At 41.2% G+C, this 24246-nt stretch overlaps 1 long non-coding RNA gene across 1 annotated transcript; it reads right to left on the bottom strand.

Annotated features, from left to right (window-relative positions):
* Positions 1 to 2540: 2540 nt before the first annotated feature.
* On the bottom strand, positions 2541 to 14441 carry LOC119491032. Its single transcript, XR_005207523.1, has 3 exons — positions 14431 to 14441; positions 3838 to 3849; positions 2541 to 2821 (listed from the first exon to the last, which is right to left on the bottom strand). It is a non-coding gene; the product is annotated as an uncharacterized LOC119491032 (long non-coding RNA).
* Between the last annotated feature and the right edge of the window lie 9805 nt (positions 14442 to 24246).

Raw genomic sequence — 24246 nt, 5'->3', positions numbered from 1 at the left:
TGATTGACAGCTACTCAGAGACGGCAAGGCTCCAGGTCGGCTCTGATTGGTTGTTTTGCTCCGGTCTGTGAAATCTTGCAGATACCATTAGGAGCACCGGAGGACACAGAGGAACATGATTTTTTTCAGATTACCTGTGTCATGCACTGCTGTCGGGATATAGTGACCGTTTTATAAAAATAACTTTTTTCTGCCTTCAGCCAATAGGAACGCTCTCTCTCTGAATTGACCTGTGATTGGCCAAAGTCTCCCGTCACAGACTAGATCTTCTAAAGCCTGAAAACAGAGCCATGAGGAGGAGCAGAAGTCTAGTTTCCTCTCAGAACACTTGAATTACAATATGCTGAAAGGTTATTTCTGCCCAATGACGCCAAAAATATTCTGCCTACTGCTGCTTTAAATAGTTCTTGTATGATCTATTACAAAATATCTTCTGAAACTAAACAAATGATGTCTCTCATTAGTTTGAGCTGATTGAATAGGTGCAGGGTGATACGTGTAATAAAACATCATAAACAGAGGGATATAGTATACCGTATGGCTTCAAAGAGAAAATAATTACTCTTCTATTTGTAAATGATCTTACAGTAAAACAAATGAATTGTTTGCAGTCCCTTCACAAATAGGTTACCAGGAAGGCTCGTGTACTGATACATCTGGAATCCATCTTCAAAATGTAAGCAGTCAAAGATTTCAGTTCACTCCCACTGCATGTGGAAAATTGAGGGACTTCTACAGTTAGTCAGCAGAAGCCAGATAGAAGTGCTCTGGTAAATAAGAGACGGTGGAGAAAGGTCTGCATTTAGCTCAATGTTGTCACCATCAGGAAAATATACTCTCTGCTCTGCCTATTTCTATCTCCTCCTTAGTAAATTAACCTGCAACTGGTGTTTTAGGGTTCTGTTGAGCTTCAGTTGGGTTATTGAAAATGATTTCTGCTCTCTGTTTTGTCTAGTTTGTGCCTGTAAATCTATTTTACAAAATGACATTATTGGCCTCCGGAAAAGATGGAACTGCCAGCAGCACTTTTTTTCCACCTACAGTAATACTGTCCTCTCTCTTCCCTGCTGTCTCCTGCTGCTCTTTCCGACTCCTACATCACCTTTTCCTGACACTAGATAATACACTGACAGCCTATTACTGCTTATCTCATGCTATCCTCCTTAATCACCGACATCACGGCAACATCAAAATATCTAAAATTGCAGACCTTTCCTGATAGTAGTTTTGTCACATCATTAAAAAAGTGATAACAGTGTTTGTCTGATTTTTGTTAAATATAAACAGCAGACAATCATCTACTGCAGGCTCAGAAAGAACCGCTGATAGCAATACTTTCAAATTGAGCCTGTATGACGTCATGGAGGCTCAGTCTTGTGCTACACATAAAGGTTTTTCTGCAAAGTGTGAAAACAATACTTTAGGCTACACAACATTTGCTGCTTCCATTTATAAAAAGGAGATTATTTCTGTCTGAGTAACACAAGTATAACAAAAACAAAATATGAAAACATTTCAACTCCTCTGAGACTCACTTTAGGTTAAAGGTACAGTGTGTAGGCCTTGGCGGCATCTAGTGGTGTGGTTGCAGATTGCAACCAACTGAGTATCCCTCCGTTCACTCCTCCTTTTCCAAGACGGCGGTAACGTGAGCCACCGAGTGCAAAACCGTGGTGACGCCGCTCGCATCGGAAGTCAGACGGCGGCTGGTGGTACCAAGGTTTTGCACTCTGTGGCTCACGTGATCGCAGTTTCACAAGCGTGAACGCAAAAGTCTCTCTCTAGAGGCAACAAAACCACTTTAAGTTAGAAAAAAACTCTTGGTTTGGCTTGGAATAAGTATGCTTGTAAAGTAACTTCAGCTACGGATGTACATCATTGACTTGACATAACGTCATCATTTAACCAGTTTTTACCACTTGACAACTGATAAAAATGACAAAATACAACATTAAAAGGAACGGTGGGTAGGATGTGGCGGTATCTAGCGGTGAGGTTGCAGATTACAACTTCTCCCGTGTGCCAAGCATGTAGGACTGCTACGGCGGCCGACGCAAAAACGTGAATGGACCTCTCTAGAGACAGTTATTGTAAGAGTAGAGTGCTTAGAGTGTGTGTGTACGTTGGAGGTGAGTGGGGAAGCAAGATATGGAGAGCTCGGTGGTGACGCATGGGACACCGACCCGGATTGATTTATACGTGTAAGAAGTTACAAACAGTCCCTTTGACACATTAACGCATTTTTAGGTTGTAGCGGGCTCAGTTTTAAAGCTAGAGTGAAGATATGAAACTAAAAAACATAAGGAATCCATTGGTACCAGCCATGTCATACTAGCTTGTCGCGAAGGAGGCTAAATAACGCTCAAATCTTACACTAAATTTTAGCAAATCCCACGAGTCTCCCCTTTACAGACATGCCCACTTTATGATAATCACATGCAGTTTGGGACAAGTCATAGTCAAGTCAGCCACTGACAGTGTGACTGTGAGGGTTTCTGGACAATATTTCTCATTGTTTTGTGTTGTTAATTTTTTTTTTCTTTTTTTTTTTTTTTACCTTTATTTATTCAGGGGGAGGTTCACTGAGAGCAATGCTCTCTTCTTCAGGAACGCCCTGATCACATTCACACCTGGAAGTTCACAGTGTGATCTGCTGGCAGCTCCACTGGAGCGGTTGGGGTTAAGTGCCTTGCTCAAGGGCACCTCAGTGGTGGTAATGAGGGAGGGGCAAGTGTTGCTTTTCACTTTCCCCACCCAGACTTATCCTGCCAGTCCGTGGATTGAACCGGCAAACCTCCGGTCTCATGCTCGTTTCTCTAACCTTTAGGTCACCACTGCCCACACTGCCCACTGATTTCCAATAATAAATATATACATACATTTTCATATAAAGCAGCATATTTGCCCATCTCCCTTTAAGGTACATTTTGAACAGATAAAAAATGTGCGATTAATTTGCAATTAATCACGTTTAACCATCAACAATCATACAAACTTAGATATTAAGATTAAATATTTGAGTCGATTGACAGCCCTAGTTTTTAGCCTTTTTTTGCCTTTTACTGCCAGCTTGCACTCTTCATAAAACTCCCTTGTCATCAGTAGTCATCTTCATTTTATGAATGGTTCAAACCTGTTTTCCAGTCATAATGTCGGGGTTGACTGTGGTTTATGTTTATGACCGCCTTTGGCTGTCCGCCAGATGTCTGGGGTCTATGAACATAAATTCTGCCCTCTGTGGGAGTCTTGCACTTATCTTTATGGTTTAGCACCCATATTATCTTTGTTTACCTATTTGTATCAATGCAACTTAGATCATTTGAATAAAACTGTATTGAATTCTGTGGCGGTAAGGACGAGGGTAGCACAGTAACGTGCTGGCATGAAGGAGGAAGAAGAGAAGAGTTTGACCTGAAGGTCATTGCTACTGAGGCAGAAACAGCAAATCAGTAAATCTGGAGAGAGTGAGTGTTGCCCTTTGAAGGCTCACAGAGAGTAAAGGGAGCAATTTAAATCCAAATCTTCAGCCAGTTTTGCTCTCGGTTTTCTCTGTCTCTCTGTCTGCTATTATCTGACACGTTGGGTTTCACTCACTGTATGTGTACGAGCTTGATGACGTATGAATGAACTTTTGACATTGATGAATCTTTTATGTATTCATCCAACTGTAATATCAGTGCAGTCTCAGCATTTTGTCGTATTTGTTGTTATAATTGGAAACAAAGACATTACAAAGCTGACATGATTCTTCCTTTTCTGACGCTATTACTCCAGTCCTCAGTTCATTTGTTTTGCGGACATGGGCTGTTTTCCAAATTGCATACTTTTTCTTTTTACTTTTAGTACAAACTGCAGCTGCTCTTACAAAGCATGTACATGCAGCATGCATACAATTGGGACATACTACTTCTTCATAACATTGCGCCTTGAACTTTGACCCTCTTGCTCATATAGAGAGGCAAAGTCCCGCCCCCTCAGATAGAAAACCATGGGACTACATTTCAGAAAGAAATATGATTGGTAGTCAACGGCGAGAAACAAATATTTTTTTGATCCTGTTTGAATTGCGCCATGAATCACGTTTGCTACGAAGCTTGTGTGTTTCCTACTGGGATGTACTCACACCCTCTCTTTCTTGACTTGCAAAATTATGTTTTAAATTGACAAACATCATATGTGTGATCCATGGCACAAGTCAAACGGGGGTCACAATAGCCAGAAAAGCAAGCTGGCTTGCATACTGCAAAATGCAACCGGATGTAGTAGGACATCCTGGTATTTTTGGCATACTGCATTTGACATGCTATGTATTGGGACATACTAAATATTTTTCTGGCATACTAAATAGTATGGGAGTATGGGTATTGGAATGCACAGATGATACAGTATATCTATTTGTGTACGTGCACTGTCCATTTAAACTTTAAAACATGCTTTAACACAAACATTTTAGAACATACATTTTGAAGAGCATTTTTTAATGATAAGAATGTGGTGAGGCATGTGAGTGTGAGTGACAAATTGGATAAACCAGTGGGTCTCAAACTTTTTCTGCCATTCCCCCCTTTTGGAGGAAGACATATTTTCACAATATAATTTCATAATTTATGGTGCTGTTGGATTACAGCTAGACCGCCCCGTTACAGGTGTGTGCGGAAGAGAAAACATTTTTTAACCGAAGTGAAACTGTTGTTTTCGAAAGGCTAAACAACAAAAATATAGACTGAAGCAGAATATGTCGTTAATTAAAAACATGTAGTGAATTTTGGAAATAGATACGATCTCTCTTTTTTCAATAAATTTGGACTTTTGGACTGAGGACTGAGGGGATTACAGAGACGGACGGAGTGCTGTGTCGCTCGCTCTGTGTGTGTTTGAGAGAGGAGGCCACCTTCTAGGCTAATGTTTCTGTAAGTTTAATAATAATTAGAATGTCAACGTTATGAATGAAGCTTCGAACCAATCGGTGCAGCCCTATACTTTGTCATATTTTCTTTTGATTACCGTCAGATGAGCACATTGTCTTGTCGTCTCTGAAGCATCGTCTGTTTTTCTTTTTGTCAAATATCTGTCCATCCTTTGAACCTACAGACTACATGTCTGAATGAACACCACTGCTGCCATGGTTGTATAAAGAGACAATTAGTTTACTGTTCTGCCGTGAAAAAGATTCCAACGTTAAAAAAAAAAAAATTATAATAATAATAATAATAATAATTGCGCATTACATTTTCCCCCAGTCATGCGCGTGCCACCTGTCATGCCTCTCAACAGTTTATGAACCACTGGGTTAAACCCAAGGTGGTCCACAGAGAGCAACACTAAGGCAGCCAGCTCGGTCTCACCAAATGCCGTATGAATGACACGGCAATTTGTAAGTCATTTCATGTGCAATAACAATGCCATTCTTGCTTTTGTGCGTCATTTAATGCCATGTAATCTGGACTGACTGCAATGTAAAGGCATTTGCATGAATATGCTATGCTCAGAGCTAGTGACGTAGAATCAAAAAGTGAGAGAGACTGCTTACAGTGGATGGGTCAAACATAGACCGGGGTTTCAACCAGGGCACCGGTGTTCATGTCCGAAAGAGTTGTCGAGTTATTTTGAAGTTAGTGACGTGTTTTCCATACGTATATTACGTACGCATTTTACTTAGTTCACATACTTATTAAGCCCAACCATAATGTTTTTCCTAAACCTAAGTGGTTTTGTTGCCTAAACCTAACTGCATCCGTTACCATAGTTTTGTTGTGTGAACACCAGCAGCGTGACATAATTGTGATCGGCCACGGTGCAAAACCTTTTTCCTGGGCCCTTCCCCCAAACACAACTGCACGCTCGTGTGCATACATGCACATACACACACAACCGCTCCAGACAATTGCAAAGCAGACAACTGCTATGCCATCATAGAGAGGCTCATCACGCAACTCCCTTCCTGCCAACCAGCCTTAGATCAGCACCACGGACAGCAACTGGAGCGGCAAATTCATCAATGCTAACTTAGCAGCCTGCTCTGGACTCAGCAGCCAAATGTTATCACAGACACAGATTTCAGTAGGTGCGCATTTTCCAACATATGAGACTTAACAATTACAGTGCTAGAGATTTAAATCCCTGATCCCACTCCATAATAACAAAAGGAAATCAGTACTCAACCATTAGAAGTTTATCCTACAGGTCTTTTGCTCCACAAAGTCATTAACAACACTGAGAACCTTGTCCTTTTGTATTGGAATGTCCTGGCCGTGAGCGACGCCAGCGTTTTGAGCTGAACTTTTGTCAGACACCCAGTTGTTTCTATTTATTCCTGTCGCTCGCCTTGAAATCGCCTCAATGGACCAGGAGTGGCTGATTGGTGAAGTTGAAATGAGGAGTTGTCTATACGATACCTCCTCATTTCACTACAAAAACCTTAACAAGGTGGCAGCTGGCTGGAGGGAGATCGCCAGGGAGCTGAAAGTTTCTGACTGCTGTTGGCTATATTGTATGTCATTTTCAGTAAATATCACAATGTTAAATGTGTGTTTTCTGTTTAAAAAGAACAATTGTTTACTTGACGTAACAGAAGTGCATATAATGGATTCAGTGTAGACACGGTGTAGGAAGGTGATTTTTGGGCTCTGACAGCTTCTAGTCCCCGGTACGGCACACTGGTTGCACCATTGATAATTACGCCACTGCTGAACATAACTGTGGCCATTTCATGGTAACTATGTGGCGTTAAATGACGCTTGAAAAAAACATTTCACACCATTAACCCCATGGTTAAAAGCGAAAAGCCTAAAATGCGTTATCGTGACGCACGAAATGTCCTTAAAAAGTTGTGCTATTTACGCGCCTTTCCATGAGATCAGGCTGAGGTCGCACATATTTGAGGCAATCACTCCTCTGTGAGCCCAAAGATCAAATTCCCCACATCACAAGAAGGGATGACGTTTCTCAGTAGCTACAACAACTAAAAACTCTGAAGCTCAAGTCAAAAGCTTTGCATAGATTCAACCCAAAATATTCTTATTTCTGACAAAAAAAGTCACACAGAAACAAAACCTACTTAGTCTTGTGTACTCATAACTACTCTGCAGCCATGTATAGCTGTACGATTTCGACCTGCAAGTGGTGCTAGAGGAAAAGTCAGGGGGATTACCAAAGTTAATACAATTCATTCTGAGGGGTTCGTGAATGTCTGCACCAAAATTTCATGACAATCCGTTACGATAGTGCTGAGATATTTCACTCAAAACCACAAATGTCAACTTGTCAACAAAGTCAGTAGGTGACTGAGAACCATGAATGTCTCTGTACAACATGTCCTGTCAATATATTACTCAGACATTGTCCTCCCTAGAGCCATGAGGGGGCCTAAAAAATACAAAGCCTCAATGTGGACATGACCTTAAAATATAGTTTATGGCTAAAGTCTGTCGTTATTTGCAGCAACACAATCTGAATTGTTCTTTCGGAGGTGTTGCCATAGTTACACAATAAGTGTCCACGATGCAGGGACTGATTTATAGTTTTGCATAGGGTCTGCCATTTGACATAAATGGGCAGCAATACAGTGCAATTATTTTTCAAGAAATCTCTCAATATGTTCTCACTTCTGCTTTGGGATGCTGAATATAACACCAGCAGCAAATGAAAGTGTTTGGTTTGTAAATGGGTTCACACTGTTGTGAAGAGAAGATTACAGCCTTTCTTTGAACTGCTTAATGTTGTCTCCTGGGGGTCAAAACTGCACCTGAAACACGTTGAAATGAGCACAAAGATGACTAATTACAGTTACTGAGGAGTCCCTGTAGCCTGTGTAACCCTACAAGTAGTTGGATTTCTTACATGGTATAAAGCTTTACTAAGATACCTTTGTATATCGGTACATTCTGATGTGGATCTTTAAATTGTCTTGAAGGGGAACACCACCTAAATGAAGAATTCCAATATCTTCTTTCCATGGCCTAGGACAGTTCAATCAAGATTGGCAATCATTAACTACTCTCTCTCAAAGCCAGAAAGAAGTCATTCTCAAACCTGTGATGTCACAGGGGCAAGAGCTGCTCCGTAGACAATGAATGGGAGACTGATTTAGATTTTTTGTTATACCTAAATGAGCTTTATGACCACGCCCCCTTTTGGGGGAAAACAATGTTGTGTGTCCCTCATAGACGATAACAGAGTAAACAGAAGAAGTTGAAACATGTCTCCTAACTTCTACCTTAAACAAACCGGTAACAGTAATAACACTATACTGAAGAGTTGCTGTGTAGTTGGTTGCACCAAGGAGAGAAAATGATGAAGCGTGTGTAGCGGGTTAACCGAGGCTTTCACACTGAGATCTGAGGCCCATATGATACGTTAATATTCGCTGTCAGTGTGGTAAATGGCTAAATGATGCTGGTGACAGTGACTAGCATGGCTAGCTAACGTTGGCTTGAGTGGGAGGCTGCTGCAGTAATACAGTCATACATTAACGTTATAGCAGCATCAGTCTCCAACTAAATCTCAACCTATAGATCACACAGTTGGTTATTAACAGGCTGGTTATTTACAAACAACAATTAACAATACCTAAAGTGATTCAATCATTTCATTTGATCCAGACTTCTATACATATTTATGTATAGAAGTCTGGATCAGCAATATGTGGCCACTGTGTTGGACGGAGGAAGACTGAAGGGACATGGCGGCGATCATTATTAAAGGGACTGTTTGTAACTTCTTGCACGTATAAATCATTCCGGGTCGGTGTCCCATGCGCTGTTCAGACAAGACTCCAACACAAACTACACGGAAGCACCAAAACCTCTTGGTTGTATTTAGTGAAGCCCGTCTGTTAAACAGTGTTGGCCGCGGTCGGAGGACGCAGGGGAGACCGTAGCTTTGGTCTCCAGGACCGGAGTCTCTGCTGTCCTCTGCTCCTCTGCCTGCTTGCCTTCATTCACACACCGCGCTCGTTCTCACTCCACTCTCACGTGCATGCGCGCACACTCCACACTGAAGAAGAGTTAGTTTAGCTCTGAGAATATCTAGTGAATGTACAGTGGACGTTTGTGCAGAAATAAATGCTGCAGCTCCTCCAGACCAACAGAGGTTTCCCGTGTCTTGTGAAGTGACGGGGATCCGCAGAAAGAAACGTTATCGTCTCCGACCAAAACTCCGGTGTCTCCCCTTTTCTCTCCGGCCGCGGTCGGGAGGCTGAAGCAGGAAAAGCCAACACTAGGATCAGCATTGATTCATGGAGAGACCTCCGTCTGGTCAGCTAACATTACTGCCAAGCAGCTGAAATATAGAGTGATATTGTGGTTTTAGCTGACGTGTGTCGCCTCACTGTTCTGAGCAATGCTCGTTCATGTCTATGTAGAGCGAGCACAAGCGCGAGCAACAGGGCGCTGACTTTCGTTGACTTAACGGCCACAGGTGTCGCTGTTAACAAGCAATTTCTGATTCTTACAAACAGTCCCTTTAAGGTATCGCAAACGCTCAGGTTCAAGCAAGGTCGCAAAATAATAATTACACGTGTGTATAAAACAATTGTTTTAATATCAAGAGATGAATGCATACAAACTGGTCAAAATTACAATCCAAACACATGTCAAATTGCATTGAAGTCTATAGGATCTTCAATTTTCTTTCCCCAAAAAGGGGGCGCGGCCTTGACTTTTTGCGAACTACCCGTACAGTATGTGCCGGTCTGATGTATTGTAGTGGTGGCAGGTTGTGTCCGAAATTCCATCCTAACATGCTGTTTAGTACGCTAAAACAGTATGTGACATTTTTGAAACTAATTATGAAACACATAGTACAGTTACAGTAAATACAAATTGTACAGTTAGTTGCATAATATAACTACAGTATGCAACACTGGACACTATGGCGGCTTAAATATCCCACAATCCAATGCGGTAGTGACAACAACATTCATAACGGACGTTGATGGACAGCTCTGTAACATCAATAACGCTTCAATTTAAGTGTAAATATAAGATTTCACTTTGCTAGGCATAATTTGTATTTTAAATTAACTTTGATTCTCACAAATCGTTGTTTTGGTCACACGAGGTTGGTACGGGTTACCGTGGTAACACGTCTCTAACCGGCAAGGAGGCTCAGAGGAAGTGACAACGTGAATAAATGCTCAGAGTGTCTGAAAAGATACATACTGCTGTTTATTCACACAAAGGTATTATGAACAATAGTACACATAGTATGTGAATTCGGACGCAGCATCAGTTGTGAAACAGAAAATGTACCCCTATACTCATCGTCTATGGAGCAGTTCCACACGTTATACTCTATGACATCACATGTTTGAGTAGATTTTGGATTTGGGAGAGAGTTGTTCATATTTACTAATATTTGTGGACTGTCTTAGACCATAGGAGTAACATGTATGAATTATGAAAATGGCTGTAGTTCCCCTGTAATACTTAGCTTGAAATATTTAAGAGTCTATTTTTACATTGTTTTTGTCTCATTATCAGTAACTCATACTGTATATTGTAACTTTATCTTTACATCAGCATGACATTTACTTAATATTGTCAATGTAGAGAAGTGTGCTGAGCTGGATAAACACAGTTCTAAAAATAAATACCCCCCTCAAAAACTCGATGTGAACATGGCTCAGTTTCAATCAGACTAACAGCGAATAGTGTGAAGCCTCTTTTGCCCAACACATCTCAACTTGATTCTTTTGAAAATTACAGCAGATGCTGTAGAATATGTACAAGAGGGGGATGACTGGGTGTTGTTCACATGTCAGATTTGCATTTTTATACATACCAGACTCAGTGAGGAAATGTGTGCGTGCATCCTTTTTTGTGCATGAGCCCCTCTGAGCTTATTGCCACTGTTTATGAGAGAGCGTGCCTCAGGCTTACAGAACACCAAAGTGTTACTGCAACAGCTGATTAAAGCAGACATATTTATTCAGTCAGTACTCAATAAGAGTGAGCAGTGTACAGCAGCTGTTAGGGAATGTGCTCAGATGGGAAGATTGTTTAATACATTTGGATTCATGTAAAATCTTACCTGAGTCTGCAATGCTTGCACTGTGAAGTGCTCTGACCCTGTTGTTTTGACATGTTGTAAACTTGAACATGAATCAGGCAGAATTCAATCATGAGCTACTTTAACATTAACTTAATTCTGATACTATTTCATGATATAATTCAGAAAAAAAAGTTTGGAAATTTGTGTTTGGTGGATTATTTCTCTGTTGTTACAATGCTAATGGTCATTGTATTTTACATGGTTGGAAAGCCTGTTTATTTACCTTCACAATGATGTCCAACTTGTAAGGATCATGCATTTGTGGGATGAGCAGCACAGTTGATTATGTGGGTAGCGCCCAAGAAACATTTGCCAAAATGCTCCGTCAATGGTAAACAGTGTATTCTCCTGTTGGTGTTGACTCTTGTTTTGAGTTGTTTGGTGGATTGGATGATTGAACTCTCTATCAGTAACAAGGAACAAACAAGACATATTGGCTATTTTATACTTTATTAATTTAATACACTGTCAAGAGCCTCAGTAGTGGGTGGATGATCCATATGCAGCCACAACAGCCTGGCTGATGTTGGCTGACCTGCAACGAATCCTGGTTGAGGAATGGAATGCCATCCCACAGCAACGTGTGACCAGGTTGGTGACCAGCATGAGGAGGAGGTGCCAGGCTGTTGTGGCTGCATATGGATCTTCCACCCGCTACTGAGGCTAAAATTACCAATAAGTCTTGTTTGTTCCTTGTTACTGATAGAGGGTTCAATCATCCAATCCACCAAACAACTCAAAACAAGAGTCAGTACCAACAGGAGAATACACTGTTTACCATTGGCAGAGCATTTCTGGCAAATTTCACTTGGGCACTACCCACATAATCAGCTGTGCTGCTCATCCCACAAATGCATGATCCTTACAAGTTGGACATCATTGTGAAGGTAAATAAACAGGCTTTCCAACCATGTAAAATACAATGCCAGTTAGCATTGTAACAACGGAGAAATAATCCACCAAACACAAATTTCCAAACTTTTTTTTCTGAGTTTATTTTGGACAAACACAGACAGTGTAGGCTATGTCACCCCCACTAAAATCAAGTTTATTATGAGAAAAAATAAGTTAGCAACACAGACTTTTTTTTAGAGCCAGCATCTAAATAAAGACTGTGACTCTTCTGGTGGTTGCTGAGCAGCACACAGAAAAGTTGTAAATCACTAAATTAAGCAGAAGTATAAAAGGCCGATACACCATAAAGTAAATTACAATATCTAATTTAAAGGGGCTAAATTCCAAATTCAGAGCATATCTATTATCAGTGCTTGAAGTGGAAAAAAATAAGCACCAGTACTCTGTTATTCACATGTTGGCATGTGTAGCAGTCGGTATCAGCAACCTCTTGCAACTTATTCCTATTTATTCATTATTTCTTTAAGAATGTTCTACTGTGTCAGTCATAATCAGCTGCGGTTTTATTGCTATTATTATACTTGGGCTATGCATCTTCTATAGTAGGCCTATAAAACTCCAACAATATTCACACTGGAACATTCTAGGGTTGAGGTGGTGTGTTTAGTGTTAATAGTTAAAGTGCTTTCCTGTGTTATTTGTAGCCTATAGTAGGGGATCATTCAGGATGCTCCTACATATTATGCAGCAGGATAAAGAGAAACAAAAGTGAATAAAAGACACCATGAGATATTGGGTTTGGGGGTCCTGACTTGACTTAAAACTATGCAATATTACACATCATTTTGGACCATTATTATTACTAATTAAATTATTATTTTATTATATCACAACCTTCGTCTGAACACTTAATTTTTCTGGTAATGTTTGCCCTGTAAAATCATATGCTGTAAGTCAAAAGAGCAGATTCAGAACACTTTTAAATAATGATTCAATAATTATATTTGTACATAAATAATAAAAAAAAAAAGTTATGACGAACAGTTCACTAATTATTAAACAAAAAGGCCGTAAACGTATAAATTACAGCAGCGTCGTTCTCACCAAGAAGACTTTGAGTTAGTGAACATGGATGTGCAATGCTGGATTTAAAATGGTAAAAGAAAATGGAAATGGAAATGCACTCAACACATTTGTTAGAGCTCAGGGATACACACAGTGAGTGTCGGTGAGTAACGCTGAATATAAACATAACTTTGGTTTGTTTACAGGAAAACTCCACAGGGCACCTTTAACCTGAACTCCACTGCAGCAGGGTGAAAAGTTAAACGACTGAAGGTCAGCAAAGAAAAGATTTTCACGAGGTGTTAAAGCATCAGAAGGCGAAATTGGAGCAAATATGATTAAAAAAAGTTAATGTTTATAAAACGGTCGCTATATTGTCACAGTAGTACATGAGACAGGTAACCTGAAAAAAAATCATGTGCCTCTGTGTCCTCCTGTGTCCTCATGTGCTCCTAAAGGCATGTGCAAGATTTCAGAGAGCGGAGGAAAACAAGCAGTCAAAGCTGATCTGGTCTGCTGTCCAGCTGCCGTCTATGAGAGCCGGATGTCAATCACTCGCAAACTCCGACCAAACGGTCAAACTACGCAGCGCTGATCAAATGTGAATCAATATTCTGTTGCGTTAATGTCTGTTTCTCTCCTCAAATGTTTTCAGAATCATCTTGTAGTGCACGGTTTAGCTGTAAAATGAGAAGGTTTGTGACGCCGCCGCCATTGTGTAATCTGGTGAAGGAACGCCAATTTCTGGTCACATGACCGCAGCACAGCCAATAGGAACACTCTCTCAATGAAATGACCTGTGATTGGTCAAAGTCTCCCGTCACGGGCTAGATTTTAGCCTGAAAACAGAGCCATGAGGAGGAGCAGAAGTCTAGTTATCTCTCAGAATACTTGAATTACAATATGCTGAAAGGTTATTATGGGATGTTTGCCCAAAGATGCCAAAAATATACTGCCTACTACCACTTTAAGTTACTCTTTAAGGAACTCTCATGTAGGGAATTCTTGAAAGTACAGAAAAACAACCCAGTTTATTAGTAAGGTACTACAACTTGTCGGCAGCAGTTTGAGAGGATTAATTCAGTGAATTGAGTTAATCTTTTTAGTTAAAGTTTTAAACTTTGTTCCCCTAAAAATCTTTCAGAACTCATTTGGGGTCCCATTAGGGCTGTCAAAGTTAATGCAATAATAACGTGTTAACGCAAATTAGTTTTAACGCCACTAATTTCTTTAACGCATTAATGCAACTTGTGATTTTTTGGAGGTTGTAGTGGGGTCACTTTTACAGCTAGATGAAGATATTGGCATCATATGAAACTAGAAAACCTAAAGAATCCATCGGTACCAACCAGCTCATACTAGCTTGTCATGAAGGAGGCTAAATAACACTCCAAACTTGCCCACTTTATGATAACCACATGTTTGGGGCAAATCATAGTCAAGTCAGCACACTGACACACTGACAGCTGTTGTTGCCTGTTGGGCCGCAGTTTGCCATGTTATGATTTGAGCATATGCTAAATGCAGTACCTGTGAGGGTTTCTGGACAATATCTGTCATTGTTTTGTGTTGTTAATTGATTTCCAATAATAAATGTATAGATACATTTGCATAAACCAGCATATTTGCCCACTCCCATGTTGATAAGAGTTGACAATTAATCTATCGCGATTAAATATTTGAATTGATTGACAGCTCTAGCTCCCATTCCTCCTGACACCTAAACTGAAGCATCATACAGTTTGTTTACATCACACACCTACAGTTTTCTTTATTTTTCATCACAATAATAAAAAATGTCGTTCTTCCCAAAGTTTAGCACGGATAGAGTCTGCAGTATATTTATAGGATATAGGAAACATAAGTCCAGACAGAGCAGCTTAGAAATCAGATCACTCTAACCAATTATGACAATTCAATAGAGATCAAATGATCCTGTATCTTCATTTGAACTGCCCTCATGTCTGTGTGAATAAGTACCCTTCCGAGTAAATATAAGGGACAGTATATCATTTTCAAAGGAAGGAATTTTTCAGTAAATCCTCCACTTTCTTCCCTGCGAGCCGGTCCAACTGTAGAACCTGCGTGTCTGTCAGCTCTGCCTCCTCCATTACTCACATGGGGCTGAAACTCTCCATGAACCCTCATGAATTATTCATCGGCACATATAATGTTGGCAAATTATTTTATATAGTGGGGAAAGATTCATCTTAGGAGCAGGAATTGGGTAGGGAGAAGCTAATGTGTTTATTATGCCAAGATAATGGCATGAAATAGAGGCCAGGGGTGGAGAATTTGTAGGAGTGTTTATACTTTATATTCATTGGAGGGTAGCATCTGAATGCCTCGTGGTCACATGATGGCAGATGTCTTTTGAATGCAATTTGTGTGTGTGTCTGTCTGCGTGCGTATACACATGCAGTCAGACCTCTGCAGATGTTTTGTGTGTGCACATCTTCATGTGTGCCCGTGCAGCGTCTGTTTATGTAACGTATAGATTTGCCTAGTCAAGGTCCACAACCGACATTGTCTGCTTTTATGGCTGTTGTTGAGAATAGAATTCAATATGCATTACCCCGGCACTTCTCTCTGAGTGGCAGAAAACACCATTAGAGGCAGAAAAAGGTTGCTCTATAACAGCTGTTTGCCTTTGCTTAGCTGAGAAAGGCAGAGGATCCTTCCTCACATCGCTAATATTACGCCATAATGGAACATTGGCACTATCAAGAAGATAGGATGCATTTTCAAACTCAGGGCTGGCTGTTGTATTTTGAAAAGGAGAGGACAGAACTCCATACAGATATGTCAGCATCATCAGCGGGGAGATGGGATCTCGCAGTTCAGCCATCCTGGAATAAAAGCTTTTTTTTTATAATTTATTTCTTTTTGGATGCAATTTTGGACGAACGTTTTTGATCGATACTTTCATTTGATCTAAGCTCCCACAGTCACATCACAGTTTCTGTGACCAGATTGAGGGACAACTGCATGTTCATGAGCTCCTTTTTTTGCATCCAAGTAGAGCACTTTTTTCTTATTTATTTATAAAAGGGGGTAAGCAAAATATTTTGGCATCATTGGGCAAAGTTCCACAAAAACCTTTCATGATATTGTAATTCAAGTGTTCTGAGAGAAACTAGACTTCTGCTCCTCCTCATGGGCTCTGTTTTCAGGCTTTAGAAAATCTAGCCCATGACGGAAGACTTTGGCCAATCACAGGTCATTTCAGAGACACAAAGTCATCCTGTTTGAAATCTACGCCCCCCCCCTATCCAAAATAAAAGAGCAACGGACCATCTCCTTCAGAAACATCAAGCATATCAACCCCCACAGATCTCATCACCCCTTATTAACTCTTCCCCCAGTCCTCCCCCATCCTCCTCCCCTGCTGAACTGGTGAATCACTACAACAACTGTCTCTCCTCTTCCCTGGATACCCTGGCTCCCGTGAAAACCCGCACAGTCTCCTTCACCCACACCGCTCCCTGGTACACCCTTGACCTCCGCCATCTCAAAACCACCGGCCGTCAACTAGAGCGGTTATACAAAAAGACTGGACTTTCAGTGCACATCCAACTCTACACAGAACACCTCCACCGTTACAAGAATGCTCTCTCCACCCGCCAAATCCCTCCTACTACTCCAACCTCATCAGTACCGGTCAAGGTAACACCAGAACCCTCTTCTCAACAGTAAACCCACCTTCTTCAGCCTCCGAGAACCCTCCCCCAAAATACCTCCACTGATCACTGCACTGCCTTTCTGAATTCTTTGAAAACAAAATCAACACCATCCACCAACAGCTGGCCTCATCCTGCACCTCCCCATGTGACCCACCCTGGATGGCAACCTCCTGCCAACCACTCATCAGCACCCTCCTCTAACTTCACACCCACAACGGAATTAACCATCACTGAGCTCATCCATAAGCCAAATCCACTACCTGTCAGCTCGATTCTCCCTCCCCACCATCCTCGTCAAAGCCTGTCTGCCCTCCATCTCCCCCCTTGATCACAAGAATAATTAACTCCTCCCTCACCACTGGTACTGTACCCCCCACCCTCAAAACTGCTGCAATTACACCAACCCTCAAAAAACCCGGTGCTGACCCAGCTGATCTGAACAACTACAGGCCCATCTCCAACCTCACCTTCATCTCCAAAACCCTTGAGAGAGTGGTCGCCGCCCAACTTCAGTCCCACCTCAACTCAAACAACCTCATGAACCCTTCCAATCTGGTTTCCGTCCCAAACACAGTACTGAAACAGCCTTGGTCAAAAATCACCAACGACCTCCTCCGTGCAGCTGACTCTGGATTGCTTACCATCCTCATCCTCCTCGATCTCACTGCTGCCTTTGACACCATCTCCCACCCACTACTCATCACACGTCTGACTGATATTGGTATCACTGGTGTTGCACTCACATGGTTCTCCTCATACCTCACCGACAGACAACAATTTGTAAAACTGGACAATCACAGATCAAGGTGTTCCGCTGTTTCACTGGGTGTCCCCCAGGGGTCAAGTATTGGGTCCACTCCTGTTTATCATTTACCTCCTTCCTCTCGGCACTATCCTCCGTCATCACAATGTCCTATTCCACTGTTATGCCGACGACACACAGGTCTACATTTCAACTACACCCACTGCTGCCCTCCCACCCGCCTCCCTCACCGCCTGCCTACAAACACATCAGGAGCTGGATGAGCAGGAACTTTTTAAAACTAAAACAGCAATAAAACCGAGGCCCTGCTCATCGGCTCCAAAAACAACATCTCCAAATCTCAACCCACCACTGCTCAAAACCCTCACCATTGATGGCTTTTCAGTACCATTCTCAACCACGTCAAGAGCCTTGGGGTCCACCCTGGACAGCACCCTCTCCTTTACATCCCACATAAAAAACGTCACCCGGACTGCCTTCTTCCACCTCCGCAACATCTCCAGACTCCGCCCATCCCTGGACCCACTCCAGCACTGAAATCCTGGTTCACGCTTTTTGTCACATCCCGAATCGACTATTGCAACGCTTGTCCTCTCTGGCATTCCCATCAAACTACTCAACAGACTCCAAATCATTCAGAACTCTGCCGCCCGGATCATCACCCCCGCACCAAATCCCTTCCGACCACATCACCCCCATCCTCATCCAGCTGCACTGGCTCCTGTTTAAATCCCGGATTGACTACAAAAACCTCCTGCTCACCTACAAAGCCCTCCATAACCTCGCCCCCACCTACCTCACAGACCTCCTCCAGGAGTACGCCCCCTCCCGTTCCTCCCGCTCATCATCAGCCGGACTTCTGACTACCCCCACCTCACGCCTCAGCACCATGGGAGCCAGGGCATTCAGCTGCTCTGCTCCCAGGCTCTGGAACTCACTCCCCCCACACATCCGGCAGTCTGAAAATATCACATCATTCAAATCCCTCCTCAAAACCCACCTGTTTAAACTGGCATACTCTCTCTAGCACTCATCATCACCCATCCTATGTGTCTGTACAAATATGTCTCTGTCATGTCCTGTTGTTTTTATATTGTTTTATCTGTCTATGTTTTAATTAATTCTTGTAAGGTGTCCTTGGGTGTCCAGAAAGGCGCCACCAAATAAATGTATTATTATTATTATTATTAGAGAGCGAGCGTTCCTATGGCTGTTCATTCAACGGAGGCAGTTGTCGATCACTTGCAAACTCCGATCAAACGGTCAAACTAGGCAACGCTGATCAAATATGAATCAATATTCTGTTACTATAAGGCCTATTTCTAGGGTAAAATGTTTTCAGAAACATCTTGTAGTGTACTGTTTAGCTGTAAAATGAGAAGTTTGCTCCGGCTGGTGGGCGGTGCTTGGTATTCCTCAACTGATCTCAACATGCTTTCCAAACTTTCTCATTCCTAAATTTCCTTCGGGATCAATAAAGTATCTCATCTATCTCTCTATCTATCTATCTATCTATCTATCTTGATCAGCGCTGCCTAGTTTGACCGTTTAATCGGCAAGGCTCCAGCTCGGCTCTGATTGGTTGTTTTCCTCCGCTCTGTGAAATCTTGCAGATGCCATTAGGAGCCACCAGAGGACACAGAGGAACATGATTTTTTTTCAGATTACCTGTCTCATTACTGTCACGATACAGTGACCGTTTTATGAAAATAACTTTTTTTAAATCATATTTGTTCCAATCTGCCTACTGCGCTTTAATTTATTATTTTGGATAAATTTTGATGAACCTTGTTGATCAATACTTTAATTTGATCCAAGCTCGACAGTCACATCACAGTGTTCTGTGACCAGATTGAGGGAGAACCTCATGTTCGTGAGCTCCTTTTTTTTGCATCCAAGTAGAGCACTTTTCGTCTTATTTAAGTGAAGGCTGCTTAGATTTCCAGCACATCCTTCAATTTTAATTTCTCAGATGCTGAATACAGGACATTCGGGATGATAATGTATTCATATTGTGCTGACAGGAATGTGTCTCTTCTGTGCCTTTCATAAATTGGGGTCAGGTGATATCTGTCACAGCAGAGAATGTGCTTATTGCTGACAACGTCGCGTTGACATTTTTTGGAGGGGAAAGCACAAAAATAAAATTAAAAAAAAGTAGTCTCCCAGGAGGCAGGGAGGAAAGAAATTAAATTGCCTCTCCACAGCCCTTGTTAAGAATGAAAACCAATCAGCCAGCCCTCGATTCACACTCAGCTCCACAAAGATTGTGAGGGAATATTGATATTAGTATTAACAAATGCACTGTCCTTTTCGGGTCTGACGCTATGGGAGGCCAGTTGCAATTGTACTGATAAGATTATTTTTTTCTCTCATTGACAGTTTAAACTGATGGATTCATGGCTATTTTACAATATGGCTATTAACCAGGCTTGAATAGGCTCGTGGGTATTGTGAAACTGAAATAAATAGGAATCCCTTGTGCCGATGCCTAAACTTCTATCAGTATTCTTCAAACTTGTGAATTTCATCTTGAAAGTATCCAGATCCTCTGTAACCAAGAAGTACCCTAATTGCAAACTTTGTGTGGATTTCTCTCATTGAGACAGCTGTGATGAGTCTCATTTCAGACAGAACAAAACTGTCAGCACTTTTAACCGTATTCCCAATGGTGAGCTTTGTGCTTGTGTTTGCCTAATTTGGGAGTTCTCAAGCTTACTTCCCCATGAAATCCCTTCCAGTAACATATTCAAAGCAGTGAGAAGGGAAATAATGAAGTGTATGGACAGAAAGCTGTCGGAGAATGTAGTATTAGCAGTGGTTATCGCAGTTAATTTCACAGTGATCAGTTCGGGGACAATTCTGCAGGACTTAAATTGCATGTTGGTCAATATGTGGCTCATTATGGTTCGTTGTGTGGAGGACAGAGAGTGTGTTTATGGACTAGAAACAATGAGCTGGTGGTAAGCAATTTTGCTATTAGTTGGAGCTTAACATTTCACAAAAGGTAATTTGGAATTACTTGAAATAACATGAGCACAGTTGCCGAAAAAAAAAACACCTTAACTTGTTGTAGCTAAACAACGGTCATTTCAGGTGTTGTCATGCTAATTGTAGCCTACTTTTTTCGTAAGGCTGGATTTTTAAAACTTCACTCAGTTGGTCCCTCAGAGGAATGTAACCCTTCTGTTGACGAGAGTCTACAGCCGTGCTGACGGCTCTGTGAGGCTGTAGTTGGGATAAATTTGCCTTCAGGGCTTTCTGCCAGAAAGAACCTACTCCACTACTGAATTTACTAAAATGAGAAAGTTTGTGACCTGGCAGCCATGTTGAGATCTGTTGAGAAAATACCAAGCACCGCCCACCAGCCGGGGCACAGCCAATAGGAACGCTCTCTTTCTAAAATGACCTGTGATTGGTCAAAGTTTTCCATCACAGAATTAGATTTATTTAATGCCTGAAAACAGAGTCATGAGGAGGAGCAGAAGTTTAGTTTTCTCTCAGAACACTTGAATTATATGCTGAAAGATTATTATGGATTTTTTATCCAATGATGCCAAAAACTTGTTGCCTAATGAAGCTTTCATGGGGAAACGAGCCAAATATCATCTCGACATTTGCAAAGGCATCGGCTATCGGCGATTGCTCTGACCATCGTCGATTCCCGAGATCATAATCTATCGGCACAACTCTATGGCGTAAAATGAAACCTCAACCGAAGTCATTATAATTGATCATCTTGACATTTCTAATATTTGTTCCAAATTACATGGCAATCCATCCAATAGTTTTTGCGGTATTTCAGTCTGGACCAAAGTGATAAACCAACCAGTGTAATTTTTTAGCCACAAAGCACCAGGCTAAAGACTGGCCATTTCATGCACATTTGTAATACAGCTGAAAAAGTCAAAATCTGTCCTCAGCGGGGGGTCGATACCTCTGCTGCTCGCCTTGATTTGATGTTTTATTTTTAATCAAGCTATTTAATTTTGTGTCTGAGTCAGTGTCAGACCGGAAGGTTTGCACAGCACTTTGTACACAGATCTCATCATCATGCTCATTTGGGATAAGTTAGGCAAACTCCAGGCACAGTCGGTTGTTTATACTGAATAATAATTGAGCTGTTGTGTTGTGCGCGCTGTTAATCTGCCTGCACTAGCTAAAGGGACATTAATTTTCTGGTAGATTTCTGGAAACATTACAACAAATGGACAAGCTTGAAGTAATTCTTTAAGCTTTAGATATCGGTTACAGCTCAGCATAACACACCATTTAGAACCACATTGCAATGAGGGTAAATCTATTTCCCTCTTTTGTCAAGTTAACACAGCACCCCTCACTTGAACTGGCAAACACTAGTGCAAAAGTCATTGAAAGTCCTCTTGAGATAACAGCGCTTAACATGCTGCAAGGACTTCAGATCCCTCCGGGCTGATATCTACCCATAGATCAAGCAACTTAAACAATTTCTGAACCAGAGTGCCTGTCAATCATAATTGATCTTGAGTAGCGGGGGGGTGGCGGGAGACAAGGATGAAGACGAGCAAGAGAGCGAGGCAGAGAAGAGAAGGAGAGAGCAAGCATCTTCCCTGGAGGCTACAAGCACCTTTTAAGAAGCCGAGGCCCCGAGAGGACTCCTCCGCCCTTTCCCCGCTTCAAGATCAAACCCATTTCTCCTCCGTCTCTCTCGTCCCTTCTTTATCAAAATTCTTCTTCATTATAATCAGTGAAAAAGAACCTCTTAACAGCTGGAAATAAGAGCCACACATTAAGTAGCATATGGACAAACTTCTATTCAGAATTCATTGGGAAGTCAACAGGGGGGGCACGGTGGAAAATAAAGAATAGACACTGGCGGGCAGTAATTCACTTTTATCTGCACATTGAAATTCCCCCTATTTCCAGCAAGAGAATGTCTTGTACAAATGCATTAGCGACTGCTTTTTGTTAAGTCTGGTGGAAAAGGTTTATTATCATAGATCTTACACTGTCACTGTAATTATCTTTAAGAGACTCTCTATCAACGGCTTTTTACCCCCCTGGTGTACATTGTATGCTCTGTTAGGCTTTTCCAATGCAACTCCACAAATGTCAAGCAATTTGAGGGAAATTGTAATACGGTTAGATTGCAAGTCTTCTATGTCAGGGACACCATGAAGCAAACATGACTAGATGGAAAGAGAGTATAACAGAAATTGCTCCCTTTTAAAGCGCAATGTACATTCAGCTCTAATAATACATCCAGAAGGGCAAGAATTCACTGAACATCATTCTAATGCATTCAGTTATTGCTCATGCGGGTCCTCTACTTTGTCAAAGACTCCTTTCATGGTTTTTATAGTGTGACATTTTGGGAAATACTCTTATTTGCTTTCTTGCTGAGAGTTAAATGAGAAGATTGATACTCACATAAGATACGGGTATCGATCATCTAACTCTGCAATAAAGCAGATAAGCGTACTTCCCAAAATAAGAAAACTATTCCTTTAAGGCAGGGGACTGCAACCTGCAGCTCCGGAGCCACATGCGGCTCTTTAGCTCCTTTCCAGTAGCTCCCTGTGGAAATTTTTTTAAAATTAGTGGAAATGAATAACGTTTTTTTTTGTTTACATTTTCATTTTTTATTTATCATGTTGTAGGTCTATGGTACGACGGTACGATTGAGTATTAGGACCACATTGAGGAAAAATAATAAATCTGAGATTTCGAGAATAAAGTCATAGATTTACGAGAAAAAAGTCGTAATGTTATGAGAATAAAGTCATAATATTATAAAGTAGTCATTTTACTAGTTATTTTCTTTTTTTCTTGTTAAGTTATGACTTAATTCTTGTAATATTACAACTTTTTTCTTGTAAAGTTTTATGGACTTTATTATCGTAATATTCACGACTTTTTTTCTCATAAAGTTATGACTTTATTCCCGTAATATTATGACTTTATTCTGTAAATCTCAGATTTGTTTCCCTCAATGTGGCCCTAATACTCCGTAGTACATTTGCATTTTGGCCCTCACTGCATTAGACTTATATACTATATACTTAAACTATAAGCTGTGTTACCTTCATCACAATGCTCAAATGTGTTGTGACTCCAGACAGATATCTTTTTTTTCTTTTATTTGCCTAAACTGGCCTCTTTTGATAGTAAAGGTTGCTGACCCCTGGGTTAAGGGAAGTCTTAAAGTCCCCATGAAACGGATGTTAGAGCATCTGTAATGCTCTGACGTATCTCACAGTAAAAGGAATATTTGAGCGGTGTACAGTTACAAGAGGGATATAAATCAAATCATTCGCAATTTGATTGGGTTGCTAAAAAGTGGGCGGGCTTAGAGTTTAGCCCAATACGGAGCTATAGGAGCTACAGAGCGGAGGATTGTTGGCTCCACACACAAACCTCCCTCACCTGTTGTTAGATCAGGCAGAGGATGAGGGAGAGGTGAAAGGTAAACTTTGCAGATTTTCTACTGACTGTGTGGTAACAAAAGAGTATAGAAGTAAAAACACCAAACGATGGCGCTGCGGTAGCGCTACCGCCAGTTTGGACTGAAAAACGGCAAATAAGTCCATGGCAATGGATGTAGAAAGAGATGTCTGTAAATCAGAGGATCATTTGTTTTAGGTAAATCAACCTCCCATTAGGAACACTTAATAGTCCTCATTTAAAACATTATGTCCTAAAAGTTGTAAAATGAACTAACAGCCGAATCCAGAGTTATTTTCCTGTTAAGCGTAGCTCTGCTGCTGGACTTTCATTCTTAGCAATATTCGTTTGTTACTGCAGCACAGGCAGTACATGCGCAAACATAGTAAGAAAACATAGTAATTA

This window comes from Sebastes umbrosus, chromosome 7 (genome assembly GCF_015220745.1).
Source record: "Sebastes umbrosus isolate fSebUmb1 chromosome 7, fSebUmb1.pri, whole genome shotgun sequence".
Classification (NCBI taxonomy): Eukaryota; Metazoa; Chordata; class Actinopteri; order Perciformes; family Sebastidae; genus Sebastes; species Sebastes umbrosus.
Note: the sequence above shows the minus strand (reverse complement) of the source record. Positions and strands in the feature narration are given on the sequence as shown.